This window comes from Dasypus novemcinctus, chromosome 5 (assembly GCF_030445035.2).
Source record: "Dasypus novemcinctus isolate mDasNov1 chromosome 5, mDasNov1.1.hap2, whole genome shotgun sequence".
Classification (NCBI taxonomy): Eukaryota; Metazoa; Chordata; class Mammalia; order Cingulata; family Dasypodidae; genus Dasypus; species Dasypus novemcinctus.
The window spans coordinates 675,805-689,920 of NC_080677.1; the positions used below are offsets into that span (position 1 = coordinate 675,805).

A 14,116-nucleotide genomic window follows, 5' to 3' on the forward strand; every position below is an offset into this window, starting at 1 on the left:
CCTTGAATTGAAGGTTCGATGCGGATCAGTAGAATATCCCTGTCTACATAGAATAATATGACTTTAAAATGCTGTTTGACCTAATGTAAGGGGGAAATAGAAAGGAGAAATGAGTTTATATGGCTATGAGTCTCTAAAAAAAAAGAGTCTGGAGGCTGTCAGAAGGATTGCCCTTATGCACAACTGAGCAGAGTCTAAGAGACAGATAAAGTAGATACAATCCCCAGGTATTGGTTCCTTTGAGGGCTAAAGGGACCCATGGGTTCTATGGTCATGGCAGATAGGGTTCACTGCCATGTCAGATGGCCCTTCTTTGGAGCTGGTGTTTCTGCGTGATGAAACTGGACCCAGAGGGGATCTCTTTTCATAAGACTATCATGCTACTTTACTGGAATTGTAGTTGGTATTGGGGTTTAAGATATATTTAGGGGATTGAATCTTTTTACTGACAATATGATAGCCAGGCCCTGAGCCTCAACAGACTCCAGCTCCTACAATCTGATTTATTGGACTCACCTCACTCAGCTAAGATGGAGTTGAAGAAGGACAACCACCACACCATGGAGCCTAGAGTGCCTACAACTGAAAGCAGGAGGATTGCATCCAGTAACCATGTGGAATCTGAGCCTCCTCTTGACATAGAGGTGCAATGGACACAACCAATCCAAAGTCCACAGAGAAAAGGTGGCATTGGAGTGGGAAAAGTGGACATGGTGGCTGATGGGTATGGGGAATGGCAGGAAGAGATGAGATGTGGAGGCGCCTTTGGGACTTGGAGTTGCCCTGGATGGTGCTTCAGGGGCAATCACCAGACATTGTAAATCCTCCCAGGGCCCACTGGATGGAATGGGGGAGGGTGTGGGCCATGATGTGGACCAATGACCATGAGGTGCAGAGATACCCAGAGATGTACTTACCAAATGCAATGGATGTGTCATGATGATGGGAGTGAGTGTTGCTGGGGGGGGAGTGGTGGGGTGGGAGTGATGGGGTTGAATGGGACCTCATATTCTTTTAATGTAATATTTTTACAAAATCAATTAAAAAAAAAAAAAGAATAGCTGATCAGAACAGCTGATAAAAAGCGGTGATTAGCAATTGGACCATGGCTCCTCTCCCTTGGATCTCGAGGAAAGGCATTTTTATGTCCTTCTTTGGCACCAGCAAGCCATGCTGCATGAGGGTCAGACTCCACTGCTGCCTCCAGCGAGGGTGGGCTGTGGGCAGTGGCATCCACAATTCAGAGAGAGCAATTCACTGGTGTTTAGCGCAATTTACCAGCTTTTGCTCCCCTGCTTCCCTGGATGCTGTACAGAGTTCTACTGGACTACAGAGATTGGAAATAGTTGATTGAGGCAGCTCCTGCCTGTTTAATAGTTGTTCTGGTGGAGGAACGGATTCCTGGAGCCTCTGACTCCCCATCTTTCCACAATTCTCTGTGCTTTAATATATATATATTTTAACAAATACCTCTGGAGAAAATGCTGTTTGCACTGGGCAGATTCTGAGTCAGGTGAAGGAGCGATAGCCTGTGAGTAGGATCTTCCAGGAAACCACCTGTCAGGAAACTACCCATTAATTATGACCCAACCGTATGAGCTGGGTGTACTGCACTTAAGAGTGGTACTACATAAACATGAGTGGGAATCCATCCCAGGGTGCCAAGTGGTATAATAAAAGCATAGGTTAGACGATATTAAGGTGGCATTTAATTGTATGTCATGTAAGATGGCAAATTTATTAAAGAAAAATCAGGAAAAAAATTCTCTGGAAATAGGGATTTGAAGGAGCTCCAGCCCTGTTTTTCTCCCTCCAGTGGCTGTAAGACTGCTGGTTTTCACCATGATTACAGACTGCTGGTTTTTAAGGCAATTGTGGCATGGAGAAGGGGGAGGAAACACTGCAATTTAAAATCCCACATGGCTTGCTGTTGCTAGATTCAGCTGTTTTTCTTGAGGAAACACTCCCAGATTGCTACAAACTTTGGTTAATTTCCAGTTCTGAAAATGTTGATTCTGACCATTTTAGTCAGTATTTTCATTGCTTTTGCAAAATAAAATATTTTTGGATGTCCTTACTCCTGATTTTCACTGATGTCACTCACTAAACATATTTTAATGATAAAAGCATGCATTTAATTACAAATCCTTGATATCTTAGTTCACTATTTCATTAGACTATTTTCTTAGAAAGCCAGATAATTTTAAAGACCTTGTTCATGAAGTTTGGGCATAGGAAGCATTCTAACAACACAATAAATGGTAATTTTGAAATACAATTGACATAGGCACTTTGAATGCTTTGCCAAAATCGGTGATCTTGAGGAACTGTGTACCGTGCACTCCAGCAGCTCATCCCATCTTTTTGTGCTCTTCCTCTAACGAATGGCTGCACTGCAGTGGGAGGTCTGGGCTGCAAAGATAAGACTATTATCTTGTCTCTACAAGTGGAGGGTGAGCTCCAAACCCTGATCACCACCAAAGGTCACCTACTCACCTCGTTACATAACCCTGGACAAGACAGAGACTTCTTCCAAACTTCCTTGCTTTATTAATAAATGAAGAAAAACAACCCCAAAACAAATCCACACCTATGGAGATGAAACTGAAGGATACAATGTAGAGACCTAAATATTCAAGCCAGAAAACAGAAGATGTACTTTTATCTGTTTTCAGATCCAAGACGGAAAATCTTTTTTATTATAGCTGTCAAATCATTTTGAATTGTTCAAAGAAAGGGATTAACTCCCTGGATACAGATACATAACCAAGTAGAACGCGCCCTTCCTTTTTACCTTCCCACCCTGCCCGCACCTCCATCCTAGATACACCCTGCATTTTTTTTTTCCCCATTCAGTCTTCTGTGGGAGATTGCTGGGAAAAGTGGGGAACAGATTGCCACATAATGAGTGAAGTTTTCCTTTTAGGTAACTTGGCTTAAATCAGTTGTTGGGTTTTTTGTTTTTGTTTTTGTATTTTTTTTTTTAGCAATAAATTTGACAGAGGTTCAGGAAGAGTTTTGGCCTGGACTCATCCTGGAACACTTGATGCCACACCTTATTTCAGAACTGCATAGCCCTGGTATGTACAAGGTGTGGCATGCAGGGCTTAGCTCAGTTAAAAGCATAAATTATGTGTTCCCAGTCTCCTCTTGGCTGCATTGTTTTCTTCTTATTGACTCTTCTTTATTACCTAACATTTACCCTTCTTTTTTAAAATTAAAACTCCTTTCAGGGAAAAGATGTGATAAAGTTATCAGCTGCATAAAAGAAATGGATGATAAGAGTGAATAAGTACTTGGTCTGGGAGCATTTTAAATTTTAGCTGGTAGTAAAACCTTAAGCTTAAGGATGAAGCTTTCCTAACAGATTTGGTATACCAGTCGGGCAGGCTGGGAGCTGCTTTTGGGGAATAGTGTGCTCCTCCTTTTCCCTGACTTATATGCCTTCTTTTTTTTCTTTTTCTTTACGATTTATTTATTTATTTACCCCCCCCCCCCCCCTTGTCTGTTCTCTGTGTCTATTTGCTGCGTCTTGTTTCTTTGTCCGCTCTGTTGTTGTCAGCTGCACAGGAAGTGTGGGCGGCGCCATTCCTGGGCAGGCTGCACTCTCTTTTGCACTGGGCGGCTTTCCTCACGGGTGCACTCCTTGCACGTGGGGCTCCCCTACGCGGGGGACACCCCTGCATGGCAGGGCACTCCCTACGTGCATCAGTACTGCACATGGGCCAGCTCCACATGGGTCAAAATTCTCTAAGAATCCTTGGAAATACATATAACCTGGCGTTCCTCTCTAAAAAAGAAATTTATCTCTTCATTACTGCTGAATATCTGAGATTAAATGTATATAGTCTCTTAATAGAGTAACCTCAAAGTTTTACTAAACTACTAAGTAAACCTGAAAGGATTACACCAGTTCCTAGATAACATCAAAATATTTGTCTAGGATTATGAAAGGAAGCATAGCACTTAGGTGAATTTGCAGAAAAATTCCCAATTAGGGGAATTTGCAGAAAAATTCCCAATCTCACAAAGGTAAACATAAGCATGTGGCATTTTATATTGTACCCACTGAGTAAACAGTAGCTCAACAATAAGGCATAATTACTGTAACTTCTTGACCAACTTTGCATCTTGAAATATATTTTCCCCCAACAGCTACCATTCCAATTCTCCAGTGAGATAAGCTCTACAATGACTTCCCTTTTCAAAATATTTCAGACCATTCCAATTTCATTGAATCATAATTCCTTGCTTTTCCACTTTCTGTTTTTTAAATATTATCTTTTCACATACAGATGAAGCCAGTTCTTCTGCTGACAGCTATAAAACACTGTTTGCTCCTAAATACTCTGCAAGATGATCACATTCTGGTTTACTGGCAATAAGCTCTTCTTTTATGGGAATGTTTATTTCCACAAAGTATGGATATCTAATTGGTGGTAAGGCTACTCAAATGTGTACCTCTTTTGTACTGGATTCTTTGAGCTATTTTATTATGGAAAATGGTATTGCTGCTCACAATAGAATCATCTACAAGAACAATTCTCTTGCCTATGAAGTTGTCTGACAATACTCCAAATTTTTTTGCAGCTCCAAGTTGTCTTTAACCACATACTTGGCTAGATGAAGGTTCTTCCTACATATTGGTCACATGGAAGCCTACCCCTGACTGTGTAGCCAAGGGCAGCATATGTAGCAGACCCCAGAACTGTGCTGCCCAAATCTGCACCCACAGGTGCTTCGGTTGCCAGCTGCTGACCCTTGCGGTATCTCACCTTGTAAACCATTTGTCCTTCACATACACTATCTGGTCTCACAAAATAAACATATTCAGATATCTAAAATGTCATTGGATTTCCTTCAGACCTTGAGTCTTTGGACATTGGATATTTTCACAATTTCTCCAGGCAAGATTTCAAGGTAATATATTGCACCGATGGATGCAAAGCTACAAGATTTTGAAGATACCACCCGTCCTTCTGCTTCTGACGGATTTTTCCCTTTTTCACCTGTATCGGATAGAGGAATAAGATGACCAGCGCATAGAGGCCAGTTTCCACAAGGTGCCAAGACAACACCTCCGTGTGTGATAAGTGGGGAGTGTGTACAGGTGCCTCCTCCATGAGGTTTTAATCCTTGCTACCCGGTCCGGGGTGCCAGCTCGTTCCTGAGGCAGGGTGTGTGCCAGCTTCCTGGCAATCATTTCACTACCGGAACTTGTTGACACGCCCACACCATGATGCCGAAGCTTTTCCTTAATCGGGCATCATTGACCAGTTCGCCATTATGTGCCACTGCTGCTTTCCCATGAAGGGTTTCAACCAACAACAGGTTGACAATTTTCTAATTCAGTTTCCTGCAGTAGTGTACCTCGTATGTCCAATTGCAAGATTTGAAGTATAGAATTTCTTTAAATTGTCTTCAGGAAAGACGTGATTTTCCAAGACCCATACCCTCATGTGTTTTGACTGTTGGCACTGGAGTACACAATACCAGCACTTCCTGACCCACAGGGCTTGCTTGTTGTCTGTGGAAGTGCCTCTGCATGCATCCTCTTTTCCAGGAATTTTGCAAATTCCAGCTAAATCTCTGAACTCCAATCTCTAGTCAATTTAGTGAGGCCACCGTGCTTTCTTTGGTTTCTCTCCTCCTCGTGTTGTGCAGCTCTGTGATGGCCACAAACATGATCTAGCTCTCTACTTTTTAAGTCTTATTTCATGTCTCTAATAAAGTTTAATACTTTTCTCCCAAAAGTTCCCATGTTTCACTAATTAACCTTATTCCTTGGCCTCTCTCTAGTTAGTGTGCATACTATCATTTGATTTTTAATTATTTCAAACACAGAAAATTTTGAAAGTATAGAGAAGTTTCAGTGATAGTGAAAAGAACTACTCCACAACCCAGACTTGAAAATTTTAAACATTTTGCTACATTTGCTTTATCATTGTCTATTTACATCTATCTATCTATCTAGACATATATTTCTCTGAACTATTTGAGACTAAATTTGGTTAGGTTTCCAGTATAGATTCCAGTCCAGAATCATGTGTTTCATCTAGTTCTCATGTCTCTTTAGTATAATTTTAATTGGGAACAGTTTGTTGCTCACGCCATGACATTTTTTAAGAATACTGGACAATTATTCTCTAGATTGCACCTCAATTTGTGTTTGTCTGAAATTTGCTCATGATTGGATTCAAGTTAGGCTTTTATGATATGTCCTCAGAGATGCACCTGACAAGCTTTTCCCCTTATTGGTGATCTTCCTCCTCCCACCCTTTAAAAAAAATAATATCCATTTATTACCACTGGGAAAAAGAACAGCGATATTAAATTTGATCTTGTGTTGGGTTTTTGTCTGGCTTTTCCACTGTTCCGTTACTATTTTTCCTTTTGTGATTAACTTTTAATTTAATAATGAATAAATTTAACAATTTCTTCCCTCCAGTCTTTCCCTCATAACACTGCTTTGATGAAGCACCATAAATTTTGATATGCTTCTTTTCTGTATTTGTTCACATCTAAGTATTTTTAAATGTATGTTATGCATTTCTCTATGACCTATGTGTTACTGAGTAGTGTGTTTTTAAATGTTCAAATGTAGAGGTTTTAAAAGGTGTCCTTCCATCACTGATTTCTAAATTAATTTCATTGTTCATGAAATATGGCCAATGTGAAGCTTGTTGATACTTGACAGTTTCTTTCTCTCCCATCCCAAATTCTAGCCATCAGCAATTCCTGTCATCACTGGCTTTAAAATAGACGCCCAGGATCTGAGTTCTTTTCCCACCTGCCTCCACATCACCCACAGAGTAGTGCTGCCTCCTCCCCCTCTCCCCCACAGGAATTATTATTATAAAAAAGACCAAGTTTCCGCCAGAGCCAGCAAGAGCAGGTGCGATGCCCCCTTCTTCCTACCTCTACCTTGCAGCTTGCTTTCCTGCTCCGTGATTGCCTCCTCTGACAGCACCCTCTGCACATGCAGTCCATTGACTGCTCCTTCACCACCGCAGGAAGGCCCTTGGTAGGGCAGAGAGGTTGCTGCTTCCTTCGTTTGTTATTCTTCTCCCCTCAACCCCATGCACCGCCATCTGTTTTCTCACCTCCTCTAACTTTTTGTTCAAATGCCACCTCTTGGTGAGGCCTTCCCTACAAGCCCTCTAAACCTGTCAGCCCTCTCTACCAGGCAATGCTGTGCTCCTTCTTCATCTTGTTTTTTCCATAGCTCTACTATGGAAGAGTCTACTATGGGCTACTACATCTACCATGGAGAGTCTACCTTGACTCTCTGTATATATATATATATATATATATATACACATATGTATGTTTGTATTTCATGAGCGCATGTATTGTTTGTACTATTTTCCTTTTTGTTAGTTTTCTTTTTATTTATTTATTTTTATTTTTCTCATTGTAGCATAGCATCCCCTGTAACTCAAAAAGTGCCTGGCGCATAATGAGCAATCTGGGAATATTTATTCAATTTATCAGTTAAATTTTTGTGTGTATGTGTGTGTTTGAGAAGAAGGCATATATTCTAATTGTGTAATGCTAGCTTATTATGTATATCCATTAGACCATTACATTTTTCAAACAGTTTAATCTTTTTTCTTGATAATTCTTTCATTGTGGTGGTAAATTTCTTAATCTGCTTTTGTAATTCTATATAGTTTTGCTTCTTAAAAATTTTTTAAGCTTTGTATTTTGAAATACTTCCAATCTCACAGGACAGTTACAAAAATGATGCAGACCCCATACAGAGAACTCCAACATATCCCTGTCCCTCCAGACACTAACATTCAGCCACATTTGCCATATCATTCTTCTATCTATCATCTACCTACCTACCTATCTGTCATCTCTCTAGTATTTCTCTATCAGCCATCTTCTATTCATTTTCTAACACTTAAGTGTAGACTGTGTACATCGTGCTCCTTGAACACATGTGCATTCCCTAAGACAAGGATATTCACTCTTGTAACCACATTAAGTGCAGTTATCAAGTTCAAGAAATCTAACATTGCCTCCTCTTGACATAGAGGTGCAATGGACACAACCAATCCAATGTCCACATAGAAAAGGTGGCATTGGATTGGGAAAAGTGGACATGGTGACTGATGAGTATGGGGAAAGGCAGGAAGAGATGAGAGGTGGAGGCGTCTTTGGGACATGGAGCTGCCCTGGATGGTGCTTCAGGGGCAATCACCGGACATTGTAAATCCTCACAGGGCCCACTGGATGGAATGGGGGAGAGTATGGGCCATGATGTGGACCATTGACCATGAGGTGCAGAGGTGCCCAGAGATGTACTTACCAAATGCAATGGATGTGTCATGATGATGGGAATGAGTGTTGCTGGGGGGGGGGAGTGGTGGGGTGGGGGTGGTGGGGTTGAATGGGACCTCATATATATATACTTTTAATGTAATATTATTACAAAGTCAATAAAAAAAAATTTGAAACAGAAAAAAAAAAAGAAATCTAACATTGATATAAACCTTACAGTTCATATTCTAATTCTTTTTTTTATTTAATTCATTTTTTTAGTATTACATTAAAAAAATATGAGGTCCCCATGTACCCCCCACCCCCTCTAATTATTTCAAATGTCCCAGTAGTGTCCTTTGGAACTTCCTCTCTCCCATCGTTAGATCCTCCAGGATCATGGATTGCTGTTACTGGTCATTGTCTCTTTAGTTGTTCTTTCTCCTCCTCCTCCTCCTCCTTCTTCCCCTTTTTATTGTGTGAAAATACATACAGCATAACTTTCCCATCTCACACACTCCCAGCAGAGTGTTGGTGGCGTGAATCACCTTGCTCTGCTGCCGGACCCTCACCGCCTTGCGCTGCTTTCCCCCTCCCCAAACAGAAACCCTGCAGCCTTTTGGCATTAACTCCCCACTCCCCTTGCCCCTTCCCCTGGCAACCGTGTTCTAATTTATATTTCTAGGACCTTGAATAGTCTCTGATATTTTCTCTGTGGTTACTATGTGGCTTTAAGTTAACATCCCAAATCTATAAAAATCTCATATGCTTTGATACAAACTTAACTTCAGTAATACACACAAATTATGCTGCTATAACCCTCCAAACCCTCTGAGCAATGCATTTGAGATGTTGTTTAACATATGCTTACTCAGCTTTTTTTAAAAATTTATATTGGGAAGGTTATCAGTTTTCCTCATTTGCCTTTCCTTCCTCATGAATTTTTATGCTACTCTAAAATAACATAACATTTGTAAAGTATCCCTCAGGTATATTGTATATTGTATATTGTAAAGTATCCCTCAGGTAATATACTTGGTATATTATTTGGTAATAAAAACACAATTTCTTTCCTCTTCCTCCATTAGTTCAGTCTTTATTATCTCTTACCTGAAATAATGTTATTTAATCGAAGGACCTCTAATTTCTCTGCTGCCTTTTCACCTTTATGCTGAGACCAGAATGTAGACAGGAGGTCTTGCTTCCATTTGCTCAGAAGCTTTCCTACTCCATGAAAAATCCAGAGTTTTCAGCAAGGCAGTCAAGATAATAGTCCCACTAATTGGCTGTAGTTAGTACATCTCTATAGTTATAGCCATTAATAATAATTGCCGTAGATATGGGTTATAAGCAACTTTTGTAGATAGCAGAAAACATAGCAGTTAACGTGTATAACAATGTGATATGCCATGAACAGTAATTTTGTCATGATTTCAGTCGCAAATTAATGTAGCAATTGTAGTTGACATAACTACTGTAACAATGTGAAATGTATTTTATTGAAAAATAAATGGGCGATGTGGAAAACACTGGAAAAGAGAATTCACGTGATGTGAGGGAAGATGGCTGCTATGTCTGGTACTCTTTGAGCTCCAGGATGAGTGGACTGATAAGGTTGGCTAGAGAGGAGAAAGCCTGTGAGTTGAGCAGGGATGAAGGATTTATAAGCTGAATTATCAGAGAAGAGTGCAAGCTGAGAAAAGGTTTTTAAATGTTGCTTTAAAAAAGGCTTTTCCTTAATGGAGTGCTTAAACACAATTCTACTTGAACTAGGTACTCTAGAACTGCATCAAGTAGCAAAACAGATTAAGTTTTAAAAGATGAGTTACTGGGACAATCCATCAAAAGTTGTGCCAGTTTTGACACATCATTACCAACTGTAGATTTAAAAAAAAAAACTACTAAACATTCTAAAACATTTTAAAGCAATATGTTCAAGTTCTCAGGATATTTTAAAAGAAGCATAAAACATCCTTGAAACTAAAAAATGGAACTTCTCTATGACATTGCATAGAAACCAAGGTCAAGTCTCTCCTCTAGCATAGTTACTAGCTACTAGCATAGTTAGTAAGCATGCCAGTCTCCAGAATTTTGACCTGATTAGACGTAAATGTGCTTGAGTACACACACAACAAAACTTACTTTGAACACTGGAATTTTTAGTTGCTTGATAATTTACTTAAACTTTTCAATTCTCGTTTTTCAAAATATATCATAAACTGCTTTTCAAACTTTCCTAACATTGTCCTATGAACCTATCTGTTTATTGCAGTTCTTTCTAATCTGTATTCTGTTTATTTTTCTTCACTTATATTGACCCCTTTCATTTCCCTGCTTTTTTTCTACAGCTGTGCAAATTCCCATTCCCAAAGCCAAATTTATTTCTTTCATCAAGTTTTTCCAATTGGAATATTTTTCTCCTTTTCTTGGGCTCCTCCAATACTTCATTATGCATCTTTTATCACACATACTACTAGAGTTAGTTTTATTAGAGTTACGTTCCTCAGTGTTTGCCCCACCACTGTCACTCCACCCCATCTCCCTGACCAACAACAACCTCTGTTGTTTAGACTCTGTGGAGTCTAAAACGTTTTTACTGATCTTTTATTTCCTACCATGTCTAGCAGGCATTGAAATATATTTCTTGTACTGAACTGAGTTCTGTAACAATGTATTTATTGTGGAACTATAAGTTAATTACTGATCCTATTAGAGAGCAATAGTAATTATTTTCACTGTTCCAATTTGCATTTCAGCAAAGCCTTATTTTATGAATATTGCTGAATAAAACCCCATACATTTAGGTACTAAAATGATCAAATAGTAAAAAGATTTTTGATCCTCCTAATATAAAAAGAATTTTAATCATGTTAAATTTTCTAAAAAAATAAATAAAGCAATGACAACAGAAAATAATTCAGCCTAAATCCTTCCTATAACGTACTGTTACAATCTCACAAACCTTTATTGAATACCTATGGTTTCTAAGCTAGGAGCAAACCAATTTGCCTAAAACTAATTTGCTTAAAATCCACTCACTTAAGGACAATTTGTTTTTAAGCTAGTGGTACATTTATCTGAAAGTTGTGTTTATCCTGTGCCTATATTTATAATCTAGGCTTGCCTAATAAGATGGTTTTAACCCCTTTTGTAAGTGTTTATTCTTTTATGCGCCTATTTATCAGAACAAGTCAAAGTTATTTTAGCCAGTCTTGAAGGGCATTGCCACCTAAAACTTAGGTAAACAATAATCATACTTGAATTTCTGTCACATGATAAAGTTGGTCATTTTTGTATTTTCGATGTTTTTTTTTTCTCACTAGCATATGTTTGAACCTTTCCAGAATTTTGAAAACCTGCATTTATACCATTTGTAAAAAAAAAATACTTAGTTTTTCTAGTAAAAATTTACAGTGCTTTATTTATGTGTCATCAAATCATGATTTTTAAATATTTTGGGGCCATTTTGAGGAGTGTTTAGTACCTTTAGACATTATACAAAATATGAACCACTGAGACTATACTCATTGCTTTCTTCCTACGTTATGAGGTATTTCTCTTCTGAGTAAAGACAACAAAAATATAAAGGCTGTATTATAAGTTTATTTAATTTCATTGTCCTTCATTTTCCTCTGTCCCCAAACCATGAAGCAATATTGCACCACGAATTGCAAAGCGACCCACGAATCAGAAGAGATGCCGCGCACAACTGCCTCTGCACAATCCCAGGGGCTAGATAAAGGCCACCCCATTTCCCACTAGGGATTTGTTTCCCCCGAGGCTGAAGTCCTCACCAGCCTGCTTCTCACCTGTTCCCTAACCATCCATTCCAGTTAGGGTCCAGGGCACTCGAGTTCTGCAGAATTAGGTGGCAGCCACAGGGTCCACCATCTGGGGTAGCCCAAGAGACATTATCATTTGTAAAGATCACACTGATGATTTTAGCAAGAGACTCCAGTGACCTCTCGGCACCATGCAGCAGTTCATTTAAAATATATTCCCTGGGGTTCTGCTGTGTGGCAGCCACTCTTCCAGGTGCAGGAGGTACAGTGCTGAGCAGAACAGTCACAGCCAAACAGTAGGCACATTTGTGGTGTGATTCTCAGTGCCTTGGGAACTGTAGGTCAGGGTAAGGGGACAGGGCTTCGGGGTGCTGTCTACACAGGGCGCGGGGAGCGCTCTCTGAAGGACTGATGAGAGGCGGTGGGGAGTCGGTCATGAAGGTGTCTTTGGAGAGAGCATTTCGGAGAGGGACCAGCACGGCAGAGGCGCCGAGACGAGGGTCTTCTGGTAGGTCCAAGGACTGGCAAGGAGGCCGTGTGGCCGGACTCGGTGAGAAGTGAAGACGGCGGGGGCACAGGGGAGGCCAGGGCAGCCCCCGAGGCTCAGGGGGCGCAGCCAAGACAAGGCCTTTGGACCTTGGCCCGTGTCTGAAAGAAAGCCATCTGTCTTCACCTGCCAGTGCTGTTGTGACAAGCACCACAGACCATTGGCAAAAAACCCAGAAGGTACTGTTGGGGGTTTGGGAGGCTGAAGACCAAAGTCAAGGTGTCCGCGGGGTGGTGCTTTCTCCGGGCGCTGTGGCACTCTGGTGGTGGCCCCCGGCCCCCATAATCCCCCTCTGCCTCGGTCGCGTGGCCGTCTCTCTCCCCTTCCATCTCTGCCTCACTGTGTCCAAGTTTTCTCTGGTCATAGACTCCAGTCCTGCTGGACCAAGGTCCATCCTGGCTCAGTTGGCTCCATCTCAACTAATAACATGTCCAAAGACCCTATTCACGCAAGCACTCACGTCACGGGATCAGGAGCTGGGACTTGAACGTGTCTATGTGGGGACCCAGTTCAGTCCATATCACCGTGGTACGGCGTTGATCGGGGGCTGCCAGGACTGCGATTCTAAAGGCTCCGTCTGCTGCCCAAGGTGGATAGCAGAGCCCTCTGCTGAAGGAGTCGAGCAGCCTTGTATTCCAAACGCTCTGAGTGGTCATAGAGCTACTTCTTCTCTTGGACAGCTTGCAATAGTATATTCAGTGTGGGGTCCTGTGGGTCCCTTCCCTGAGAGGAGCTCAGCCTGCAGCACGCAGCAGCCTGCGTGCCCAGGACACAAGGTAAAAGCTAACGAACCTCCTCTCAGGGAAACAGGGTGCAGATGGTTCTGTAGACTGCGATTTTCTCCTGGCCATACAGATCCTTCCTACAGTAACATCACCAGACCCCACTTTTGTAACCCTGTTATGAGATGTCTTTGTGTGGAGAGCCTGTGCATTGCCCCTCACTTGCCCGCCTCTTTGCTGAGCACTGTCTTCATTGTCTGGACTCTGCCACTAGAGAGGATCTCTCCTCTCCGTCAGCCCCAACACATAAAGCTTATGCCTGGCACTGCGGACGGCATCCTTTCATCTTGCTGCAGCAGCCCCAACCCCTGCCCTCACTTAATTAGATTCTGTGAAATGACTACACACAAATACATCGACCTCTCTGAGCTTCCGTGTCCTCTGTAAAAATGGAGTAGCAGTGGAGTTTACTTCTTGACTGTAAGCTTCACGAGCACCAGGACAGCCACGTGCGACCTGCTCGCCCTGTCCCCGCAGTGTCCAGCACAATGCAAGTTGGGGATATCCAGGAATATGTGATGACAATGATGGCCTCATTTGTAAAAACAAGACGAAAACACAAACACACGTGTTCAAGAAGACAATAATAACCCTTTATAAAACAAATTGAAAAAACACTGATCCTTAAATCTCATGGATGACCAGAAGTGTGCCGAAAGGTATTTTGCCCAATATTTTATTATGAAAAAATTTAAATATGCAGACAAATTGAAAGAATCCAATAATGAGTATCCATA

General features: G+C 41.1%; 1 pseudogene; it reads right to left on the reverse strand.

Moving 5' to 3' along the window:
- Positions 1-4,155: 4,155 nt before the first annotated feature.
- LOC101442326 (amidophosphoribosyltransferase pseudogene) lies at positions 4,156-5,547 on the reverse strand (annotated as a pseudogene).
- Positions 5,548-14,116: the final 8,569 nt, after the last annotated feature.